Below are 25,594 nucleotides of genomic sequence, written 5' to 3' on the forward strand. Positions count from 1 at the left end.
GTGTTAGACCCTCATACTAGCCTATGAGTAATGGAATTTAATGGAAGCATATGAGTAATGGAATTTGATTCTAATAAAAGAGAAATCATGTTGCTAAGTATCAAAGGTGATGTAAAATTGATTGTTAAACAGGTACAAAATCTTTTCTCTGTAAACAATGAAAGGCTTAGACATTATAGAAATAAAGTCTAGGATGAGATAGAATATTTTGATGCTTTCTCAATTGAGGCAATCCCTAGAGACTAAAATTCCTATGTAGACTCCTTGGCAGTGTTAGAATCTCTATTACTCCCACATCTAGACTTTGGTGCAAATGTTTATAGGATTGATGTGGTATATTGCCCTAATGTTCTGGATAATTCAGATTTCTGGCAGGTGTTCGAGAATGACAAACACATCAATAATTTCCTATAAAATGCTGAGATGTTTATCTCTTCTTTCTTTGAAGGGTCTGAGAATGAATGTAATGAATTTTGCCCGGATTCAGGAGAAGGTTCTAAAAAGGAAGTTATTCAGTTGAAGGGAAATCGAATTCAAAAAGGTCTTGTATCCTTAGAACGCTTGTTTGATCATAATGAGAGGTATGTTGCAAAAAATAGTTCTCAGAGTACCAGTAACTCAGGAGAGTATGAAAAGGTTAATATAGGTGATGAAACTAACCCAAAGTTGGTTAATTTGGGCAAGTGTTGTACCCCAACGGAAAGACATTTGTTCATTAAATTGTTACAGAAATCCCTAGATGTTTTTGCTTGGTCTTATGAGGATTTAAAGGATTTTAGAAATGGCCAGTTTCAACATCATATTCCTCTCAAACTTGGGGTGGCTCCTTTTAGATAGAAGTTGAGAAACTATAATCCCAAGGTTGTAGATGCAATTTTCAAAGAAATAGATAACAAGCTTTAGGGAAGGATTATCTATCCTATTCACTATTCAACCTAGGTGGAAAACATTGTTCCGGTTTGCAAGAAAAATGGAGAGATAAGGATCTGTGTGGATTTATAGAACTTGAACCAGGCTAGTTTAAAAGACAACTACCCATTACCAACAATGAATCATATTCTTCAAACTGTTTCTAGATAAAAAATGATGTCAATGCTTGATGGCTTTTTGGGCTATAACCAGATAAGTGTGGCAAAAGCAGACCAACACAAAACAACCTTTACCACACCTTGGGGAAATTTTGCCTATAACCGTATGCCATTCGACCTGATAAATGCAAGAGTAACTTTCCAAAGGGTGATGAACCTCTCATTTGGTCACCTCATTGGTAAGATCATAGTTATTTATTTGGATAATTTGACAGTTTTCTCCAAGAAGAGAAGGAATCACCTAAGAGATTTGGAGACTGTGCTACAAAGGTGTAGAGATCATGGTATCTCCTTGAATCCTAAGAAATAAGTTTTTTGTGTCACAAAGGGGAAGATATTAGGACATATAGTCTCACAGGATGGGATTAAAATTGATCTTGATTGGGTAAAAGATATTCAACAACTGAGTTTTCCATCAAACAAAAGTGTCAAATCATTCTTTGGACAAGTAAGTTTTCTTAGGACATTTGTGCCAGATTTTGCTGAAATTACCAAACACATCATAGGTATGATGAGTGAAAAGTAGATTTTCAAATGAAAGGAAGAAGCAAAGAAATATTTGAGGAGGTGAAGGAGGAAATTTCTTAGGCCCCAACTCTAATTAATCTTGATTTGAAAAAGGATTTCATTATGTATTGCTATACCTCAGAACATACAATGTCCGCAATTCTTCTACAAAAGAATGAGTTGAATGAAGAAGTCCCTATCACATTGATGAGTATCCCACTCAAGAAGCATGAATTTAATTATTCATTAGTTGAGAAGAAAGACTTTGTATTTTTTAAGTATGTCAAACACTTCAGGTATCACATATTGCATTCTCATTCAATTGTTTCTGTACCAAATCTTATGGTGAAAAGTATTTTGACCTAGCAAGAGGTGGGAATAAACAATAGAGTGGCTTGGGTTTCAATGTTTCAATAATTTTATCTAGACATTAGGCCAACCAAGTTAGTCTTGGGGCAAGGATTATGTCATTTGATAGCTGAAAAAAAAAAGATGAAAAAAAAGAAGTACCACTAACCTTATTTGTCAACATGCAAGATGAATGGTTCATTGACGTGGCTTATTACCTAACTTATGGAGAATTCTCAAAACATTTAAGTTCTAAAGAGAAGAGAAACCTTAGACTGAAGACAGCTAAATATGCGATTATTGATGACATTTTGTATAAGAAAGGCTTGGATGGAGCATTCTTGAGGTGTGTTGACAAGGAGCAACATGAAAAGCTTTTGAAAGCTTTCCATAATGAACTATGTGGAGGATATTATTCATCAATAGTAACAACTTTCAAAATCCTCAAGAATTGTTACTACTGGCTAGGCTTGTTTAAAGACGAATACAGATGGGTCACAGGCTGCGAAAAATGTAAGTTGTTCTCAGGGAGGCCCCAATTAGCTGCATTACCGTTAAGGCTCATGGTCATAGATGAAGCCTTTAAGCAATGGGATTTAGATTTTACTAGCCCATTTAACCCCCCGTTAAGTTCCAGTCACACTCAAATTCTCATATCTACAAATTATTTTATGAAGTGGGTAGAAGCAGTTCCTGTTAAGAAGACTACTTGAAAAATTGTTTGCAACTTCCTGAAAGAGAATATCCTGACTATGTTCGGTGTACCCAGAAGATTGTAATCGATAATGCCACAAATTTTCCTTGAAAGAACTAAGCATGCTTTATTATGATCATGGAATTCTCTTATCCCATTCTTTAGATTACTATCCTTAGGGAAATGGCCAGGCTGAATCTAGAAATAAAATTTTGATCTCTATAATGCGGAAATTGGTGGCTGAGAATGCGAAGGATTGGCACAAAAGGCTATATGAGGCACTATGGGTAGAAAGGAACTTGCCTAAAAGGGCCATAGGTATGACTCCATTTGAATTGGTATATGGGGTTGAAGCACAATTTCCTTTGCCTCTAGAATTGTCAGCAACTAGATTGCAAAAGGTGATTGAAGATGAATTCTTTCAAAGTGATTTGGAGAAGCAAATTATGTATATTTCAAAAATTGAGGAAGAGAGGTAGGAGTTGGTTGACCACATCACTGCTCATTAGGCCAGGGTAAAGAAAGTTTTCGATCGCAGAGCTAGACTACAAAAGTTTATGCTGGGAGATCAGGTCTTGCTCTAGGACAGATGCAGAGAACCGAGAGGGGCTCACGAGAAGTTTTCTTCTCTTTGGAAAGGATTGTTCATGATTAATCCGGTATTGGGCCGGTATTGGGCCCTAACTCTTTTAAACTTGAATATCCTAATGGAACTATACTGCACCTATCCTATAATGAGTAGGATTTAAATCTTTATCAGTTGTAAGTAGGCATCCTCCTACTTTGTACATAGAATTTTGGTGTGTTGTCTATTTGGTAGTGGTTTGTTGTATTTTTGTTTTTGTTTTGTTAGTTGGTCTACAAAACTAGAGATGCTAGGTTCATTCCTTAGTCCCTCACAGTCCTAGTCCCCAATCAGAGCCAATTGTTACTCTCATATTCTGCATTTGTTTCCCCATTGTAAGTTTTATTCCCTTGCAAAGTTTTTATTGTTTTGAAAGTCTCCCACAATTGTAGTCAAAATCGTCTTTGTCTCTCGGCACCCATTTTGTAAGTCATGTAATTGAAAGTCTAACCTTTTTTTCATTGAACCAATCTTTTAAGTTTAGAGGTTCATAGGTACATTGGGTCAATGAGGTTCATCAATCGGTCAAGTTGGTTTGGGGCTAGAATGTCTTCGTCCTTTGTCCTCTCCAATTGAACCTTGAACTAGTGAACCTTTACAGTTCAACGGTTCAGCGGTTCCATGGTTCAATGTTTTTAGCCGCTAGACTCAAAGAACAAGCAAGGCATGATGAAAGAAGATGGGCATCATTATTCCATGAAGGAATATTCTAGGCAATCGAAGCACTTTTCTGAGAAGGTCGTAACTTTTTAAAATGGAAAGTAATCATTACTTTGATAGGTAATTTCATGAAGTGATGTGTAATTAATGCATGCGTAAGGGGTTATCTTTTTGAATTTATCTTGCATGCATGAGTAGTATGAAAGTTGTGTCACCGAATTTCATGCTAATCATATCAAAGTACCTTAAATCTGGTTTGAGAAGCCAAGTTAGTAAGCAAACAACTTAGCGAAAGAAAGGTAATTCTCTACTTCTCAAGCTCAGAAATGATGTAGTATATGATAGGTGACTTAAGTCTTGGACATTTCTTTCATTTCACATATAGAAAATAAGACTTCTTTAGTTTATTATTGTGGTGGTTCTGGATTTATTTGCTTGCCATAGTTTAGTGTTGAAGTGGCTGCATTGTCAAAATGAGGCTGGTACCTCCCAAAATAGTTGCCAAAGCTAGTCTCATTAGTTCTCTCCCTGAGTTTGGTGATACATCTGTGGCTCATGCTGACCTTGAAGAGTTTATGGAAAGAGCTAGAAACCCTTCCTATTCCCCCATGATGTAGAGGATTGTGGATAGTGGTTTTATAGAAGTTGTCATCTTCCCACCTGCTCTACAATATCTGAAGCTGGTTTTAGAGTGTATGAATCAGTATGATGAGGCCGACAGGTGCATTAGGGATACCAATGGTGGATTATTATTAAATGTGAATAGAGAAACCATTATGGGTGTGTTTAAAATTCCTGCTCGAGAATCCTATGAAAACTAGACCATCACCTCTTCCTATGGCTATTTTAGCAAGAAGAAACCCCAATACAGAAGTGTTATAGCTAGGAACTGGTTGTTGAAATTTCAAAAGGGTCGTTCCAGGCTTCCAAAACCTTTAACCCAAGAACACATGATAAAGGAGGTTAGGGACATTATGATTTTGTTGCATAAGGTAAAAGGTAGCCAACATGCCTTCTTTTGGGAGGATTGGATGTATTTCTTTATACAAGTAATTTTAGACCAAAATAGGTACATTGATTGGTCAGGCATGATTGTAGATGGACTTCATGAAGGTTTGAGTAATATTCTGGGAAGCAAGAATTTATACATGAATTTGTATCTATTTTTCTGCTTAGCCTGTATTAGGCCACGACCTGGACTTTATCATGAACCCTTTATTGATGATATGATAATTTATTATTATTACCTACACTTACAAGCGAAGAGGTGTTAGGAAAATTATAGGCGGGTTCATGACGTGTTTGTTGGTAGGTTGATTATTGAGTTGCAGGGAAATGTTAACCAGCGTATGCCTGAGGAAGCAAAACAATTGGTTAGCTCCTATGGGAGTTATTTCATTCAATTTCCTTGGTTCACATATGTTAGATTTGGTGGCTTTGAGGGTGAACCCATGAGAGTTCCTAGGTATACATTGGACCGATTTGTGTTAATAGAAATTTGTCAACATTTAGCTCATATCAACAAAAAGACTATAGGAAAGAAGGATTCTGGAGTTGCTCTTCTAGTGGAGCTAGGCCATTATGTTTGTAAAATAGTGTCAGACGCTCACAATCTGGAGGTTGATTTTAAGAAGTTAAATCTCAAATACTATATTTCCCAACAAAACTTTGATAGTAAGGGATATGCACGGGAGAATTTGGTCCTTAGTGATGGGTTCAATCATGTACCTGGAATAGAATAGTTTTGGGCAGATTGAGTTTAGTGTTATCAAGTGTTTTCATGATATTGTTGAAAGTATGTGTTGTTGTGGTTGTAATTGATGTCAAACTTGTTTTTAAAAATAGTTGTTGGTACATAAAGTTTGTGGTGTAGAGATATCTTTCTATGTTGGTGTTGCAGTTGTTTTATTGGTTGTTCCAAAAGTGTTCGGCTCTAGAAAGTGTTGTGATAGTTTTGTGGTCCAGAAATGTTGTTGTTTTCTCTAGATGTTGTGGCATTTTTCATAGATTGTTGTGATACTCTATGATAGACCTATCTTTGGGTCTAAATATGATCTGTGGAGGTTTTTCTAATGTGTTATGGGTCTTACCGTAGCATGTGGAGATCCAGATTTGAGTTATTTGCATTAGAGGACATGTTTTGATCATTAATTGATTTTATTGATTTGTAGCATATTGATATGCTATTTGTTATGTTTGGGTGATTGTGGATTGATCTTTGGAAGATGTTTTTTAGTGTTCTATTTCTCTTGGGGTGGATCAATGTGCATGTTTGTGGTCTGGAAGATATATTTTGTTTTAGGCCAACTTGGTTCAAGATTTGATTATCTATCTTGTCTACAAGGAATGTGTACATGATTGAGTTGAGTGTGGAGGGTGATTAGAATTGTGAGAGTGAGAAGAGTAGTATAGAGAATCTGAAAGGAAGTGTGCAAAATTCAGTGAATAGCAAAGAAGAAGAGTTGCGGTCAAATGATATGCAAGCTATGTTGAGACTATGGTAGAACCACAAAGGTTTGGTTTTAAAGAGATTTTTCCAAATATGAGAACCACCACGTACGAGGTCCTTAGAGAGGATAATTCTACACTCTATTCTATGCATATATTTAGATCTCATCCTATTTGCCCAATCAGAAGATTTAGAAATAATTCTCCACCTAACTTTGTCTAGAAGAGTCATGTTTAAGGGATGATAGGCTTTGATATTTAGCCCCCTTCAATATTTACTAGTACAAAATTTCTCCCAATCCATAAGGGAAACATAGTTCTTCTTCTCAACACCCTACCAAAGGAATAATATTTAAATTTGATCAAGTTTCTTAACCCAAGATACTGAAAAGTGAAAGAGAGAATGGAGATAAATAGAGGTTCTTTGAAGAGAGGCCTTGAAAAATTGGATTTTGCCAGCATTAACGATGAGGGAACCTTTCCAACTTACCATATTTTTTTGAATTATTTCAAGAAGAGAATACGAAACAACATTATCAACTTTTCCAAATATTAAGGGCATGCCTAGGTATGAGGAAGGAAGATTGGAAATCTTGCATTTTAAAATACGAGAAATACGAGCCTAGAGAGAGGGAAGAACATTCATGAAATAAAGAGCTCTTTTCTTTAGATTGATCTTTTGACCTGATGGTAAAGCATAATCAGAAAGGAGAGTAATGCAACCCCTAGCCTTTGACAAGGAGGTAGTACCAAGTAGGAGAGTGTCACCCACAAATTATTGGTGAGAGATACCTTGGTTAGAGGAAGAAGGCCTTATACTTATCAAAAGGCCCCAATTGCCATCAAGATCAATATTCCTGCCAATAATATTTGCCATCAGAATAAAAAGATAAGGGGAAGGGGATCCCCTTGTCTAATCCCACCAAAAATTCAGATAAAACCCTGAGGTGCACCATTCACCATAACCGAGAACATAGGAGAATGAAAACACACCTCAATCATCTTTAAGATCTTACCATAGAAGCCAAAGGATATAAGAGAGGAAGGGCCAAGAAATCATATCATGTATGTTTTTGAAATATCAAGTTTAAGGAGCACACTCTCTTTGTTATTGTTCTCCACAGAATGAAGAGCTTAATGCATAAAAAGGAGAAGAGCTTAGTGCATAAAAAGGACCCCATAAAAAATCTATCTACTTGGGACAAAATACTTTTGGTGAGCATGGACCATCTTAACCAAGAAGGGTTTGATCCTATTGGCGGGCAATTTTGAGAAGATTTTGTAAATAGTGTTGCATAAGATAACGAGTCTAAACTCTACCATCTTGTTAGCACCACCATTTTTAGGGACAATGACAATATAAGTATTTTTCATCTCTTTGAGGAGGCTACTAGAGGATTGGAATTCCTTGGATGCAAGAGAGATATCCTGACCCATAATGTACCAAAAATTTGAACAATGGGGGAATCCATTAGGACCAAGGGATTTGAATGGGCTAAGAGAGAACACAACATTCTTCACTTCTTCTTTCTCTCCAAGGACTCCAAATCATGAGGGACAACGAGTTAGGAATAACTTGAAGAACCCTATCAAAGACCACATCAACCAAATAATCAACCATGGGAGATAGGTTGAGAATATATTTGAATTAGTTCATAGCCTCCTTACGAAAAATCCTTAGCTTGAGTGAAAATAGAGCCATCAGAACTAATTAGTTCACCAGTTCTATTCTTTTTATTGTGTCTAATGGCCGATTGATGGAAAAGTTTAGTATTCCTATCCCCTTCTTTAACCCATTGAACTCTAGATCTTTGTTTCTAGAATATGTCCTCTTTTAACACGAGATTATGGAGATTAGACAACATACCCCTCTCTTGATAGATGATATTAGGGGAAGCCCCATTTATTTTCAACTCTGATTGAATAGAAAGAGTCTAATCTTTTAGCTTTTTCTTCTAGGAAAAAATATTTCTAAAAGAAGATTTATTCCATTTCTTGAGAGTAAATTTTAACATTTTTAGCTTATGGACAACCCTAAATATTGTTGCCCCCTACATATTAAGAACCCACCATTGGGCCACAAGGTCCTTAAAATCAAGGTGATTAATCCGAATCAATTTAAATCTAAAGGGTCCCCAAACAACAACTAGGGTGTGGAATAGACCCAAAAAAGCAATATAGGACAATGATCATAACTAAAGTAGATGAGGGAGGAGAAATGACCATGGTCAGAAAATTCTATGAAGAGAAAAGACAATGATTGAGGCAAACTTGGATGAGGTCATCTCACAAATGCATATTAGACCTAAAGGAATTTATATCCTCCAAATCCATGTCTACCAACTTTCCCCAAGACAAAAACTCATGAAGGTCCTGCATACTGTAAAAAAAATTAGGGACACTTCCCAACTTCTTAGAGGGATAGAGGGGAGAATTGAAATATCCCATAAACATCCAATTAGAATTATAGAAAGAATCCCTTGAAGCAAGGAGGGAAAACCGCAAGCCCCTTCTTAAAACCACATTATTAGGTGCATAGATATTGGAAAGAAACCAATCAGAGTCATCAACCTTATAAAAAAAGAGGATATCTTGGAAAAATTTGTCATGGGAGAAAAGAACTCCCTTCAAATTATGAGGTTTCCACAATGTAGCTAAATCCCCAAAATGAACAATCCATATCAATTGCCAAAGAATTAGAGAAAGGCCCAATAAATTTACTAACCTTGAGAAATGCTTTAGCACTCATCTTCATTTCTTGGAGAAGAAGAATGTTAGGTTTGAATTCTTTCACCAAATTTTTAACTAAAATCTATTTGTGGGGGCAATTTAGTCCCCCAATATTCTAAGAGAGGATAAGAATTTCTTTGATTTTTAGGAGGAAATATGCTCTATCTAGCACTCTAGCTTCCATTCACCATATCTCTAGCAACAAACATCCAACATTTTTCTTTTTTAGAATTTTGAGTAGCTTTTGTATCCTTTCCCACATCTATCATCTTTCAAGAGATCTTAGGAGAGAGAGGAGTAATTTCTTCAATGAGAGAACCAATAGTAGGATAGGAAGAAGCTTGCACCAAAGGATGAAAAATAGAAGTGATTAATTCTCCACCTCCACCTCCTTAGAAGGAGGAATATTAATAGAGGAATTGTCCAGGTTCTCAACCACAACCCCTTGGAGCCTAAAGGGGAGGAGGCCAAAGAACACAAAATAAGAGTAGACTTAAAAAAAAAGTGTCTCATTCTTTGGATCAACAAGAAGGAAGTAATCCTCTTGAAAGAAACTCATGAACCTTAGAGGAGTTGTTGGGAGTGTAGAATTCTTGCTTCTATCCATTACATTTTTGCTTCCTAAAAGACCTGGGGAGTAGGGTTTAAGGGTTCTAGCCTTGCCTTTGAAAATCTTTGGTTTTGTTATGTTTCCCTATTGAACAAAATTAGTGGGTTCCCAATGTTTAAGTTACCGCAGAAGGGGTCTTTGGTCATGTGTTTACTAGCCCCATGTATTAGGTCTCATCAGTCAGGCCGATTACTCTAAATAAAAAATCTTGAAGGGTCTTATATAGGTATACTAACACACCCACAAGTCATGACCCCCTTACCCTTCATAAGTCACCACGTGCATAAATTTTCACTTAAATACCAGTCCAGACATCTCAAAGGGATGTGGGGTGGCGAGATCAAGCATAGGGTCTTGGCAAAGTTTACTTTGTAGCAATCACCAGCTTTGATCTAAAGCCATATAGGATAATGGGAAGCATCTTTGCTAAGAAGAAGAGATTGCCCCACACAACTTTTATGCTTGAAAGATAACCCATGTGGGCTAAGGGGATATTCAAGAGAAATGAAAAATCTTGCTCCACATGACAACACAAAGAAAGGGTTATAGTGGTAAGGAGAACAAGATAACAAAGATTCCTTGCGGGCTAATAGGAAATGATAAATGATAGCAAAATGTTTTCCCCGCAAGGGTTTTAAGCAACACAAAAGAGTGTTGTGGGCTAAGTGGACATAATGAAGTTAGAGGGTCCCTGCCACCTCATATGGTCAAGGGAGAAAAAGAGGATGACAAAGTTGAAAGAACTCTGTAGGATAACAGAATGCCAAGATGAACAAAGAAATCCTTGCCTCGCAATGATTGAAGAGAAACAAAATGTGCATAAAGGGATGAGTATCCCCCACCATCCTGCATGATCAGAGAAGGGTTTTATTTATCAGAAAGAAGAAAAGAATGCAAGTAAAGGAGAATTGTCTCTTTAGGGGCAACAAAAATTGTAGTAACTGATAGGGTCTTTACCCCACAAGGGTCTAAAACCTAGACAGAGGGTGATGCGGGGAAGGTGGGAATAGAGGAATTAGTAGTCCCCGCTACCCTGCAACAATAAAAGAGTGGGATGTGTAGATAAGTAGTAACTTGTCTTCATTATCATGTGGGATATCGGGATTCTTTGAATATAGGCAAGTATTTTCCCCACATGAGTAAAATGAGCTTGTAAATGATGATGTAGGGTAAAGGAATAAGGGGAAATAGCAATGCCCGCCATCCCACGGTAACAGAAACCAGGATAAATTAAGGTAAGAATGGCTCTCTTCAACAATTAAGATGAGTATCTTATAGAACAACGAGGAGTGCTATAGGATAAAGAAGTATTACCCCGCATGGGTAAAAACAACCTATAGAAGGTGAGGCGGGGCATCAAAAGGAAAGTAGTATAAGCTTCCCAATTATCCCGCAGAGGTGAAAATTGAAGGATGGCAAAATTTTTCATAATCAAAGTAGAATCAAAGGTGACCAAAAATGATTCGTCATACGCCATAGTCAGAAGTCAAAGGATGTCAAAGTGCAATCTCAATAGTTTATCTACAAATCGATAGTGGAATTTGATTTTTCAAGCCACTAGCCAGCCGCACTATGCATGTATGAATTAATGGTGATTCATATGTGTGCCATAAAAGAAAAATTCAAGGCCATTGTCACACACCTCACATTCAGGAAGAAACCAGAGTGATTGAAGAGAAAACAAAGGCAAACTAGTGCATTCCCCAAATGTCTAGCATAACCAAATTGTGTTCAAAAAACTCGTAAGTTGATTTTGAGCCTTCTTTATGCATTTTGAAAGGAATTGGGATTGTGTGCAAGGTCTTAGTGAAGAAGAGTTGTAATTATTTCCCTACTTGCATGAGAAGGGTTTATTTCTAATATTTTCATTGTATTTTCTTGTTTAAAAGTGTCACAATGGCCTCCCCTTCTAAGAATACCCCATCCTCATGTTAGACAGTTCAAATATCCAGAAGATGACTAAGAGGGGGGGGGGGGTGAATCAATTGTGACAGATTACTGGAACATTTAGGAATTAAAACTTTAATACCGAAACCAAAAAGATCAATACCAGAATGCTTAAACCAAATACCAAAATAGCAGATAAACCAATTAAGCATAAACAATAATCAGAGAATAAATACCATCCACATAACATGAAGATTTATATGTGGAAAACCCAGTAAAGGGAAAAACAATGGTGGGAAGCCTACCCACAGTCAGATAATACTTCTACAGTAAGTATGTGAATTACATTTGAGGGCATGCACTTGCAGGAAGGCCAACTGCCTAGAGTGCACTACTCATCACAAAAGGAGTCTCACTGACTACATAGAAATCCAAACACCAAATCCAGAGAAATGAATGAACTGCAAAGATATCATCTCTTATGCTTGAGTAAAGTTTTGGTTAAGCTCAATATCGAAGGACTAAATCCTCTTACATAAGCCCAACTCTATCTCCAATTATCGACCAAATCCTTTGCCTGAATTATATTACATTATTCACACATTACATATCCATATCCCTTTCCTATGACCATGATGATCTACAATGAGATCTTACATCATATATATACAAAATTTTGACCATAACTAATCAAGTCGACCACTAGACAATAAACCAATTACATAATTAAAACACATGTCGGCCTCAGACTAAACAAATAATATCCAACCCATAAGACATCCCAAAAACACATCGAGAGGTCCAATCCACATGTTACATTAAGTTGGTCCATAACCTAGATCAATCAGGACCCAATATAGGTCCACATGCTAAAGCAATGATTCCAATCCATCATCATTATTCTAGCAACATCCAAGATAGTTTTGTTCTTCCTTTCCACAACTCCATTTTGCTGAGGTGTTTGGGGAGCAAAAAATTGTCTCCTTATACCATGCTTCTCACAAAAGTTATTAAACTCACCGGATCTGAATTCTCCACCATAATCTGACCTCAAACATTTAATCTTCAATCCTATCTATATTTCTACTTTAGCCTTAAATATTTTAAACTTTTCAAAAGCCTCAGATTTCTCTGTTAGAAAAGTAACCCACATCATTCTAGAATAATCACCAATGATTATCATAAAATATCTATCACCTTGAAAACTTTTAACTCTACCAGGGCCACACAAATCAGTATGAATAAGATCAAGAACATCATTAGATTTATCTTGTATACTCTTAAAAGAGGTTCTGACCTATTTTCCCATTTGACATTCTTTACATACCGGATTATAGGGCTTAACAATCTTAGGTATTTCTCTAACTTCCTTAGTTGAACTATTCTTTACAATGCAATCAAAATTCATATGACATAGCCTCTTATGTCATAGCCAACTCTCATCAATTTGTGCAATCAAACATGTCTTGTCACCAGAATTCAAATGAAATATATTACCTTTTGTCTATGTACCAGTTGCAATCTCCAAACAAGATCTAATAATGATTTTTCTTTTTCCATCCTTGAAGCTCAATATCAAAGGACTAAATCCTCTTACATAAGCCCAACTCTATCTCCAATTATCGACCAAATCCTCTGCCTGAATGATATTACATTATTCACACATTACATATCCATATCCCTTTCCTATGACCATGATGATCTACAATGAGATCTTACATCATATATATACAAATTTTTGACCATAACTAATCAGGTCGACCACCAAACACTAAACCAATTACATAATTACAAAACATGTCGGCCTTAGACCAAACAAATAATATCCAACCCATAGGACATCCCAGAAACACATCGAGAGGTCCAATCCACATGTTACATTAAGCCAGTCCATAACCTAGACCAATCAAGACCCAATATAGGTCCACATGCTAAAGCAATGATCCAATCCATCATCATTATTCTAGTAGCATCCAAGATAGTTCTGTTCTTCCTTTCCACAACTCCATTTTGCTGAGGTGTCTGGGGAGCAAAAAATTGTCTCCTTATACCATGCTTCTCACAAAAGTTATTAAACTCACCGGATCTGAATTCTCCACCATGATCTGACCTCAAACATTTAATCTTCAATCCTATCTCTATTTCCACTTTAGCCTTAAATATTTAAAACTTTTCAAAAGCCTCAGATTTCTCCGTTAGAAAAGTAACCCACATCATTCTAGAATAATCACCAATGATTATCATAAAATATCTATCACCTTGAAAACTTTTAACTCTAGCAGGGCCGCACAAATCAGTATGAATAAGATCAAGAACATCATTAGATTTATCTTGTATACTCTTAAAAGAGGTTCTGACCTGTTTTCCCATTTGACATTCTTTAAATACCGGATTATAGGGCTTAACAATCTTAGGTATTTCTCTAACTTCCTTAGTTGAACTGTTCTTTACAATGCAATCAAAATTCATATGACATAGCCTCTTATGCCATAGCCAACTCTCATCAATTTGTGCAATCAAACATGTCTTCTCACCGGAATTCAAATGAAATATATTACCTTTTGTCTATGTACCGGTTGCAATCTCCAAACAGGATCTAATAATGATTTTGATTTTTCCATCCTTGAACTATAATTAAAATCCCTTATCCACCAATTGTCCTACACTCAAAAGGTTATGCTTCAAACCTTCAACATAATAAACATTATCAGTATTTTGCTTACCATCCAATGATATAGTTCCTTTTCCTTTGATCATACATGCTTTGTCATCTCCAAATCTAACTAGACCTCTTTCATAGTCTTGCAAAGATAGAAACTTCATTTATCTCACATCATATGATGTGAACATCCACTGTCAATTACCCATTCATCCTTATCTTCAATTTTAGTAGAAAGTGCCTTCTCTTCAGGTACATTCTCTTCCAGTGTCAGAACATCTTCCTTGATAGCTAGGAACACCCATTCCCTTTAATTGCCGAACCCACTAGTAGAGTCTTCTGTCGGTTCATCATCAGAGTCAACAACACCTTCCTCATTTGCTGTGTAGCATGATTTATCTCTATTTTTCCTGTGCTTATACTTGTTCTGATATCCAGGGTTAGGCTTAAAAGATCTTCTAGCTCTTTCTTCAAATCTTGAATTCCTTTCAGGACATCTAGATGCAAAATTACCAGTTTCATTACATGCAAAACATTTAAAAGGTGCCTTTCCTTCATACTTACTTCCTATTGGTCCTTTATGTATTGTTCTAGCAAATAGGGCTTCAAGTTGCTCAAATTCCTCCTTTTCTCTCTTCATACCATCCAATTCCTTTACATATAAAGCTTTCCAATCTTGCTTACCGGTTGATGATGCAGATGCACAAAAAGAAGGTTCAGACTTCACACCTCCAGAAGGTCCAAATTCTTCAAGCTCAAAAGAGAGATAATTTCCCAACCAAGGTATCTTTGTTAACATAAGTATTAGCCATTGTTCTCAATTCATTAATTGTTGTAGCCTTCATCTTGTAAGCTGATGCTAAAGCTCTCAAAACTTTAGAAACAATTTCATCTTCACTCAGAGTTTCACCACAACATTGAATTCCCATAACAATCTTATTTACCCTTTCCATGAATGCAGTAATCTTTTCGTCTTCTTCCATCTTCAAGTTTTCATATCTCACCCAGTAACCATCAAGTGTATCAATCTTCATAGTAGGGTCACCTTCATTAAGAGGCTTCAACTTATCCCATATAGATTTTCCAGATGATTTGTCAGTTAATCCCATTATTTGCTGATCAGAAAGTGCACAGAAGAGGGCTTCTCTTTCTCTACAATCATTCTCAAGCTCCCTATCCAAGTTTTTCGGAGGAGGATTACTAGATGCCGGATTATAAGGTGTAACACCATTCTATGTGATTTCCCAAATCTCCTTCCTGAGACATATCAGATGAGTCTCCATCCGAAGCTTCCATACTGTGTAATTTGTTCCATCAAGCCTAGGAATATCTCTCCGAAAGGTAGGTCTAGATCAACTAAATGAACTTGAACTGTTAGATGCCATAGGATATTCCTCAAGTGTTTAAGCTTTTTGTAGAAAGGATCAAAGCTCTGATACCGATTGTTAGACAATTCAAATAGCCGGAAGACAACTGAGAGGGGGGGGTGAATCAGTTGTCATAGATTACTGGAACATTTAACAATCAAAACTTTAATACCAGAACCCAAAAGATAAATACCAAAATGCTTAAACCAAATACCAAATTAGCAGATAAACCAATTAAGCGTAAACAATAATCAAAGAATAAATACCATCCACATGACACAAAGCTTTATACATGGAAAACCCGCTAAAGGGAAAAACCACAGTGGGAAGCCTACCCATAGTCAAATAATACTTATGTAGTAAGTATGTGAATTACAATTAAGGGGCATGCACTTGCAAGAAGGTCAACAACCTAGAGCACACTGCTCATCACAAAATGAGTCTCACTGACTACATAGAAATCCATAATACAATCCAGAGAAACAAATGAACTACATAGATAACATCTCCTATGCCTGAGTACAATTTCGGTTAACCTTAATACTAGAGGTCTAAATCCTCTTACATAAACCCAAATCGATCTCCAGTGATCGACTAAATCCTTTTACTTAATTATATTACATTATTCACACATTACATATCAATATCCCTTTCCTATGACCATGATGATCTAAAAGTGAGATTTTACATCATATATATACAAACCTTCAACCATAACCAATCAGGTCAGCCACCAGACAATAAACCAATTACATAATTATAAAACATGTCATCCTTAGACCAAAAAAATATTATCCAACCCATCAGACATCCCAGAAACACATCAAGAGGTCCAATCCACATGTTACATTAAGTCGGTCCATAACCTAGATCAACTAGGACCCAATATAGGTCCACACGCTGAAGCAATGATCCCAATCCACCAAGTCTCGAACATGATCAAAATTATCATTCTAAAACTCCACCAGAAACTGCACCAACACCACTTATGTAATTCATCAAAGATCTTCATCAAAGCTCTGTCGATGAAACCCTCGCCGGAACCACAAACCAAGCTTCCAAACAAGCAGGATAACATCCGATCACAAGACCAAAACCAACCGACTGAATATGAACATGAGTAAGCCAACTCCATAACCAAATCATACTAGAGCATACCAGATCATGCTAGATCCAAACCAACCAGAAACCACACAACCTACCGGGATCAGAAGGGTGTTGGTAAAGCATCCAAAACAGCTAGTGTTGACATCAATGACAAAACATCAATGCAACCCATAATCAATTCCTCCAAATGAGAAACAATCTCTCCCTTTGGAATTGATAGAAACACTAGATGTGAAAAACATCCAAGTGCCAAGAAATGCCAAGCAAGTCTCTCGCAATGGAAGACAACCAACAATCTATCATACAAAGATACAACAATGAAGTTCTGAAATAAAGACCAAAGTCCCCCTTTGAATAATATCTTTGTAAAGCTCTATTTTCACATATATCACTTCCCCTAATGTATACAACTCCTTAAGTTTTTCAAATCAATATCTCTTCCCCTTTGACATCAATGCTAGAAATCTGTCAAAAATGTCAAACAAAAACATAAACCACTGAATCATAAAGCTAACTATTCCACCAGAGCAGTAGCATCCCCACATCAATGCCGGAATGAAGAATATTTCTGATAATGCATACCAAACTGATGCCAAATAACATCAATCGGTTCTATGTCGGAGGGGTAGAAACCCCTAATCTGTCTCTCAGGTACTCAAATGATTATTTAGGAAAAGGTGTAGTGAAAATATCTACAATCTGCTCTTTAGAGTTCACATAAACGAGTCTAACTTCATTTTATTTCACCTTCTCCTTCAAAAAGTTATACTTGATAGATATGTACTTTGTCTTAGAGTGAAATACCAGATTCTTTGATATGTCAATAGCAGTAGAGTTATCACAGTGAATAACTACTAGTCCAGTGCAATGCACTTTGATATCCTTCAACATTTGCTTCATCCATAGAACCTATAAACAGTTAGTAGCAACAACAACATGCTCAACTTCAGTAGTAGATAAATAAGTACATGATTGTTTCTTGCTGATCCATGAAACCAACTTCTTTCCAAGAAAGAAAGCTCCACTAGAAGTACTTTTTTTGGTCATCAACATCACTAGCCCAATCTACATCTATATATGCACATAAAGTAAAGTAATCATCCTTAGGGTACCGCAAACCATATTTAGATTTACCTTGCAAGTATCTAAAAAATTATTTTCACCACTCTCATGATTCTCTCTAGGATCACTCTGAAATCTAGATGCAATACAAACAACTTTCATTATGTCAGGCCTAGTCTGAGTCAAATATAGCAAACCTCCAATCATAGATTTGTATCCAGTAGGATTTACTGGTGCAGAAACATATTTCCTTGTCAATTTATCACTTGTAACCATAGGAGTGCTTCCAGTTTAGAATCTACCATACCAAATTTCTTCAACAATTACCTAGCATACTTAGTTTGACAGATGAAAATACCTTTATCAATCTGAGTAATCTGCAAACCTAAGAAAAATTTCATTTCCCCAATCATAGATATTTCAAATTCCTTCTCCATATTTTTAGAAAATTCCATGCATAACTTATTTTTTCCTCCAAAAATGATGTCATCAACAAATACTTCAATAATCAATATATCATCATCAGCGACCTTATAATATAGATTACTGTCAGCATTACCGTTAGTAAAACCAAGCTTCAAAAGATATTTATCCAACCTTGCATACCAAGCTCTAGGTGCCTATTTCAATCCATATAAAGCTTTCCTTAACCTGCAAACCATGTTTGTATCATCTGAAAGTGAAAAACCATCAGGTTGCTCAATATAAAATTCCTCATCAAGATCCCCTTAAAAAAATGCACACTTAACACCCATCTGATAAACCTTGTAGTTTTTATGGGCAACATAGGCAAGAAATAATCTTACAGCTTCAATCCTAGCTATAGGTGCAAAATTCTCACCATAATGAATTCCTTCCTTCTGAGAATATCCTTTACAAACCAATATATCCTTATTCCTTACAACTTGACCATCCCCATTCAATTTATTCCTAAAAACCCATTTAGTTCCAATAACATTCTTATTTTTAGGCTGGGGAGCTAAAGTCCATGTGCTATTTTTCTCTATCTAATCTAATTCTTCTTCCATAGTTTTCAACCTACATTCATCTTTACATGCTTCAATTACTAATACCGGTTCAACTTGAGATATTAAACATACCTCATTAGTTGCCAATCTTCTTCTTGTCATCACTCCATTGTTCTTATCCCCAATGATCTGATCTTCTGAATGATTCAAACTCACATACCTAGGATTCTTCTAACTCTCTATTCCTCTTCTCAGTTCTTTAGTTACTGTTTAATTTTTTGATACTATCGGAGTAATTGGTTCAACATTCTATTTCAGTAAAGATGCTACTGGTTCAAATATTATCATTTCCACTGTTTGTTCTTGCTCATAAACTCTGATTTGACTTCTATTCAGCTCATCCACCTTGACATTAACACTCTCCACAATTCTCTACAATCTCTTGTTATAACATCTATATGCCTTGCTTTCATTAGAATAACCAGTAAAAATTCCTTCATCACATCTAGGATCAAATTTTCCAATGATATCATCTTTCCTGATATAACATTTACTACTAAAGATACTAAAATACTTAACTATAGGTGTATTATCAAACCATAATTACTAAGGTGTCTTACCGGTTTCTCCTTTGATATGAGCTCTGTTGAATGTATAAACTATTGTGCTCATTACTTCTCTCTAGTAGATATGAGGTAGACTAGCTTTGATCATCATTGTTCTAGCAGCATCCAAGACAGTTTTGTTCTTCCTTTCCACAACTCCATTATCTTGAGGTGTTCGGGGAGTAAAAAATTGTCTCCTTATACCATGCTTCTCACAAAAGTTATTAAACTCACTGGATGTGAATTCTCCACCATGATCTGACCTCAAACATTTAATTTTCAATCCTGTCTCTATTTCCACTTTAGCCTTAAAGATTTTAAAATTTTCAAAAGCCTTAGATTTCTCCCTTTGAAAAGTAACCCACATTATTCTAGAATAATCATCAATGATTAGCATAAAATATTTATCACCTTGAAAAATTTTAACTCTAGAAGGGCCACACAAATCAATATGAATAAGATCAAGAACATCATTAGATTTATCTTGTATACTCTTAAAAGAGGTTCTAACCTGTTTTCCCATTTGACATTCTTTACATACCGGATTATAGGGCTTAACAATCTTAGGTATGTCTCTAACTGCCCTAGTTGAACTGATCTTTACAATGAAATCAAAATTCACATGACATAGCCTCTTATGCCATTGCCAACTCTCATCAATTTGTGCAATCAAACATGTCTTCTCACCAGAATTCAAATGAAATATATTACCTTTTGTCTGTGTATCGGTTGCAATCTCCAAACCAGATCTATTAATGATTTTACATTTTCCATCCTTGAACTGTAATTGAAATCCCTTATCCACCAACTGTCCTACACTTAAAAGATGATGCTTCAAACCTTCAACATAATAAACATTATTAGTATTGTGCTTACCATCCAATGATATAGTTCCTTTTCCTTTGATCATACATGCTTTGTCATCTCCAAATCTAACTAGACCACCATCACATTCTTGCAAAGATAGAAAGTTCCCTTTATCTCCATTCATATGATGTGAACATCCACTGTCAATTACCCATTCATCCTTATCTCTAATTTTAGCAGCTAGTGCTTTCTTTTCAGGTACATTCTCTTACAGTGCTGGAACATCTTCCTTGATTAACCAGGAACACCCATTCCTTTCCATTGCTGGAACCAGTAGCAGAGTCTTCTGTCGATTCATCATTAGAGTTAGCAACACCTTGCTCATCTGCTATGTAGCATGATTTATCTTTATTTTTCATGTACTTATACTTGTTTTGATATCCAGGGTTAGGCTTAAAAGATCATCTAGCTCTTTCTTCAAATCTTGAATTCCTTTCAGGACATCTAGATGCAAAATGACCAATCTTATTACATGCAAAACATTTAAAAGGTTCTTTTCCTTCATACTTACTTCCTACCGTCCTTTAGGCACTCTTCTAGAAAATAGGGCTTCAAGTTGCTCAAATTATTCATCTTCTCTCTTCATATCATCCTATTCCTTTGCATATAAAGCTTTTCAATCTTGCTTACCAGTTGATGATGCAGATGCATGAAAAGAAGGTTTAGACTTCATAGCTCCAAAAGGTCCAAATTCTTCAAGTTCAAAAGTAGATAATTTCCCAACCAAGGTATCTCGATTGACAAAAGTATTATCCATTGTTCTCAATTAATTAATTGTGGTAGCCTTCATCTTGTAAGCTGGTGGTAAAGCTCTCAAAACTTTAGAAACAATTTTATCTTCACTTAGAGTTTCACCACAACATTGAATTCTCATAACAATCTCATTTACCCTTTCCATGAATGCAGTAATCCTTTCGTCTTCTTCCATCTTTAGGTTTTCATATCTCACCTGGTAACCATCAAGTTTAGCAATCTTCATAGTAGGGTCACCTTCATTAAGAGTCTCCAACTTATCTCATATAGCCTTTCCAGATGATTTTTCAGTTAATCCCATTATTTGCTGATCAAAAAGTGCACATAAGAGGGCTTCAGTTTCTCTACAATCATTCTCAAGCTCCTTATCCAATTTTTCCAGAGGAGGATTGCCAGATGCTGGATTATAAGGTGTAACACCATTCTGTGTGATCTCCCAAATCTCCTTCCCGAGACATCTCAGATGAGTCTCCATCCAAAGCTTCCATACTATGTAATTTGTTCCATCAAGCCTAGGAATATCTCTTTGAAAGATAGCTCTAGATGAACTTGAACTGTTAGACGATATAGGATCTTCATCAAGTGGTTAAGCTTTTTGCAGAGAGGACCAAAAATTTGATACCAATGGTTAGGCAGTTCAAATAACTAGAAGATAACTAAGAGGGGGGGTGAATCAATTGTCATAAATTACCAGAACATTTAGCAATTAAAAATTTAATACCGGAACCCAAAAGATCAATACCGGACTGCTTAAACCAAATACCAAAATAGCAGATAAACCAATTAAGCATAAACAATAATTAGAGAATAAATACTATCCACATGACACCAAGATTTATACGTGGAAAACCCAATAAAGGAAAAAACCACGGTGGGAAGCCTACCCACAGTCAGATAATACTTCTGCAGTAAGTATGTGAATTACAATTGAGGGGCATGCACTTGCAGGAGACCAACAACCTAGAGCGCACTGCTCATCACAAAAGGAGTCTCACTGACTACATAGAAATCCAGAATACAATCTAGAGAACTGAATGAATTGCAAAGATAACATCTCCTATGCCTGAGTACAGTTTGAATTAAACTCAATACCAGAGGACTTAATCCTCTTACATAAACCCAAATTGATCTCCAATGATCAACCAAATCATCTTCCTGAATGGTATTAAATTATTTACACATTACATATCCATATCCCTTTCCTATGACCATGATGATCTACAATGAAATCTTACATCATATATTTACAAACCTTCAACCATAACCAATCAGGTTAGCCACCAAACATAATAAACCAATTACATAATTACAAAACATATCGGGCTTAGAGAAAAAAAATAATATCTAACCCATAAGACATCTGAGAAACACATCGAGAGGTCCAATCCACATGTTACATTAAGCCGATCCATAACCTAGATCAACCGGGACCCAATATAGGTCCACACACTCAAGCAATGATCCCAATCCACCAAGTCTCGAACATGATCAACATCAGCATCCTAAAACTCCACTAGAAGTCGCACCAACATGACTTATGCAATTCATCAAAGATCTTCATCAAAGCTCTGCTGGTGAAACCCTCGCCGGAACCACAAATCAAGCTTCCAAGTAAGTAGGATAGCATCCGATCACCAGACCAAAACCAACTGACTGAATATGAACATGAGTAAGATAATTCCATAACCAAATTATACCAGAGCATACCAGATTATTTCGGATCCAAACCAGCCAGAAACCACACAACCTACTGGGACTAGAAGGGTGTCGATAAAGCATCCAAAATAACTAGTGTTGACATCAATGACAAATCATCAATGCAACACATAATCAATTCCTCCAAATGGCCAACCTCAGCCATTGAAAATGCTCCCAAAGTGGGAGCAAGTTCTTCAATGCCTGAGATCACCCATGCCATCCCAATCACCATGGTCTACCCAATGCTTGAAATTGCAAAGGCACTGATTGTTGAGCCTTTTGTTGTAGTTACTCTATAGGTGTTTGAGACCAAACCTAGTGCTCCACTAAAAGAAAATCCCCCTCAGCTAAAAAGAAAGAGGGCACGAAAGAAGACCTCTGTTGTAATATCAGATGATGAACCATCTAATGACCCTAGCCTTTCCCCAAAGGCTATGAAGACAACCCCGAAAAGAAGAAGGGATTCTGCCAAAACTTCTACTGAAACATCATTTGCAAAAGATCCCCCCATAGGGCACCCTCAGGCTAAATAATCAAGCCCACAGGAGGGGGTTTTAGAGCCAAAGAAAAGAAAAAGTCCTGCCAAGAGAGTCACACCTAAAGCTACAAATAAATCTAAACAAACCTCTACAGAGGAGAAACAGACCCCTACCCAACCAAGGAAATCCACATAGGCCTCTACTCCACCTGTCCCAGCAAAAACAATAGAAGAGATTTCCAAGGAGGTATAGAAACAGTTGGAAGAGATGGAACATAGAACAAAAAGGAATATAAGAGGTCTCCATCAGGATCTTTTAGATCCATTTTAGGGTTCAACCATGTAGGAAACCCTTAGAAATGCATTCAATGATCATGAATATGATTGTAGAGATGGGCATGGGCTAGGATATATTTTATTATTTCTATAGGAATAGAGACAATCCTGTCCCAGTGTCAAACCCTTGGAACCTCAATTTGGAAAAACTGGCAGTCCCAAATGTATTTGTTGAGCCCTTATTAATAAGAGAGCCTAGGAAAAGATATCACCTTGCAAGCATGACTGTAAGGGCATCAAGTGGCATTGTATTGGTCGATATAACTAGAGAGGCCATAATCTATTGTTTCAACCTAGATAGAAGTTCTCTTAAGAGTGTTGATAAAAAGAGATTGTCCACAAAATATGTCATAAGAAGAAAATTTTACAGGGAGAAAGTGTTGCCACACTTTTTGAAGAGATTACATAGGGGAGGAAGAAATTATATCTTAGATTCAGAGAAGGAGCCCTTCAGTTTATCTTCTTTTGAAGATTATTTTACAAAAACTTACTTTGCCCTATGCTAAGTTTTAGGTGAAGATTGTGTGTCAATAGTAATTCCCATAGAACTTATGATGATGACAATGAAGATCTAGTATTCAGATACAAATGAGCTGTATGATTTCGCTACAATCATTCAGAACAAATTACATGAAGGGATAATTTATGAAAAGGATCTCAACATTGATTTGAATTTCAAACATTATTATTTGTTATGCCACTTAATTATTTACTAGAATAAAATTGGATGAGATGATTATCTGCAAGTGAAGGTTTTTGATCTAATAACAAATGTAGGGTGGTCAGTTCAGAGGTGGACCCAAACATGGGATAAAGGGTATAGATATTTAGACTGCAATATATTCTTTGATGGCTTTGTTATGAGGGTCTTAGGAATGTGTGGGGTCAATCTGTTGAGGCTCCCAAAGGACATAATTTAAGTTTTGAGAGTAAGGAGTGGAAAGGAAGAGAATGTTGTGTACCTTGAGGGAGAATTCTCCCATAATTTTGGTGACTTCTTCTACTCCAATTATGTTTTAATTAGTGGATGGATGCAATCAAGCACACCATATGTTACCAATCACAGTTTCCCCAAGGCTCGTCTTCATAGAGCTAATATGGAAATTGCTATGGATGAAGAAAGAACAAATAAGGACAGAGAAGAAGGGGCAACAACTTCCTTGGGTAACGGTAAATAGAGAATTCAATGTGGGGTGTGATACCCTTGAGAAAGTACAAAATTTTATTGTAAATACTTATAGATTTAAGGTTGGCCAAGCTAGAATTTTTGATCCAGAAGGCTACATCAATGATGTAAGAGTCAAAAAATTGAAAATAAGAGGTTTCTCCCATAGCTATGATGAGTGGGAGGACTTGATTAGAACTGTCGACCCATATAAAGCCCTACAAAGAAGAAATAAATGGGAATATTCGAAAAAATTGCAGAGGGAAAGAAGAGAAGAAGACCCTAACTTCAAGGGATTTTTGTTAAATATTCAAAGAGACTTTGCTAGAATGACATGCAAAGTCAAAACTTTTGATGAATTAATAGCAAGTGATTAGCTCAGAGGCAGGCTAGGTAGCAAGACAGAGTACCTAAGGAGAGGCCTGAAGACATTCCTCATGCTATTTTAAAAGAAAAGGGGAAGGTAATTTTGATAGAGGGATCATCACAAAGTGCCCCCAACAGGATCCCCAAAAGGAGAAGCAACCAGTTGCAGAAGAAACAAAGAGAGTTGAAAGGGGAAAATAAAGAATATCTAATTTTGTGGATGTGATTGAAGAAGAAATGGACACAAGTGTAAAATGACCTTGCCCCCCTCATGAGGCTTTTAGAGATGATGAAGCAACAAAGGTGATAATGTATTTGAACTAGGAAATTATCCCAAGTACCATCTCTGAAGAGGAAGCTACTGACGAAAGAATAATAGCTTCCAAGCAATTCATGTCAGATGATGATTTCATTAATACACCTGAGTTAAAATCCTTTTGGCCACAAGAGAAATTGAAGAATATGCTTGAAGAAGAGATTCAAAGTTTTGATAAGAATAATATTAGGTGCACTCCCCAAGAGGCCGGAGAAGTGGCAAAGAAGAGTGGTATGCTACCCATGCCAGG

The sequence above is a fragment of the Cryptomeria japonica genome, chromosome 7, assembly GCF_030272615.1.
Source record: "Cryptomeria japonica chromosome 7, Sugi_1.0, whole genome shotgun sequence".
Classification (NCBI taxonomy): Eukaryota; Viridiplantae; Streptophyta; class Pinopsida; order Cupressales; family Cupressaceae; genus Cryptomeria; species Cryptomeria japonica.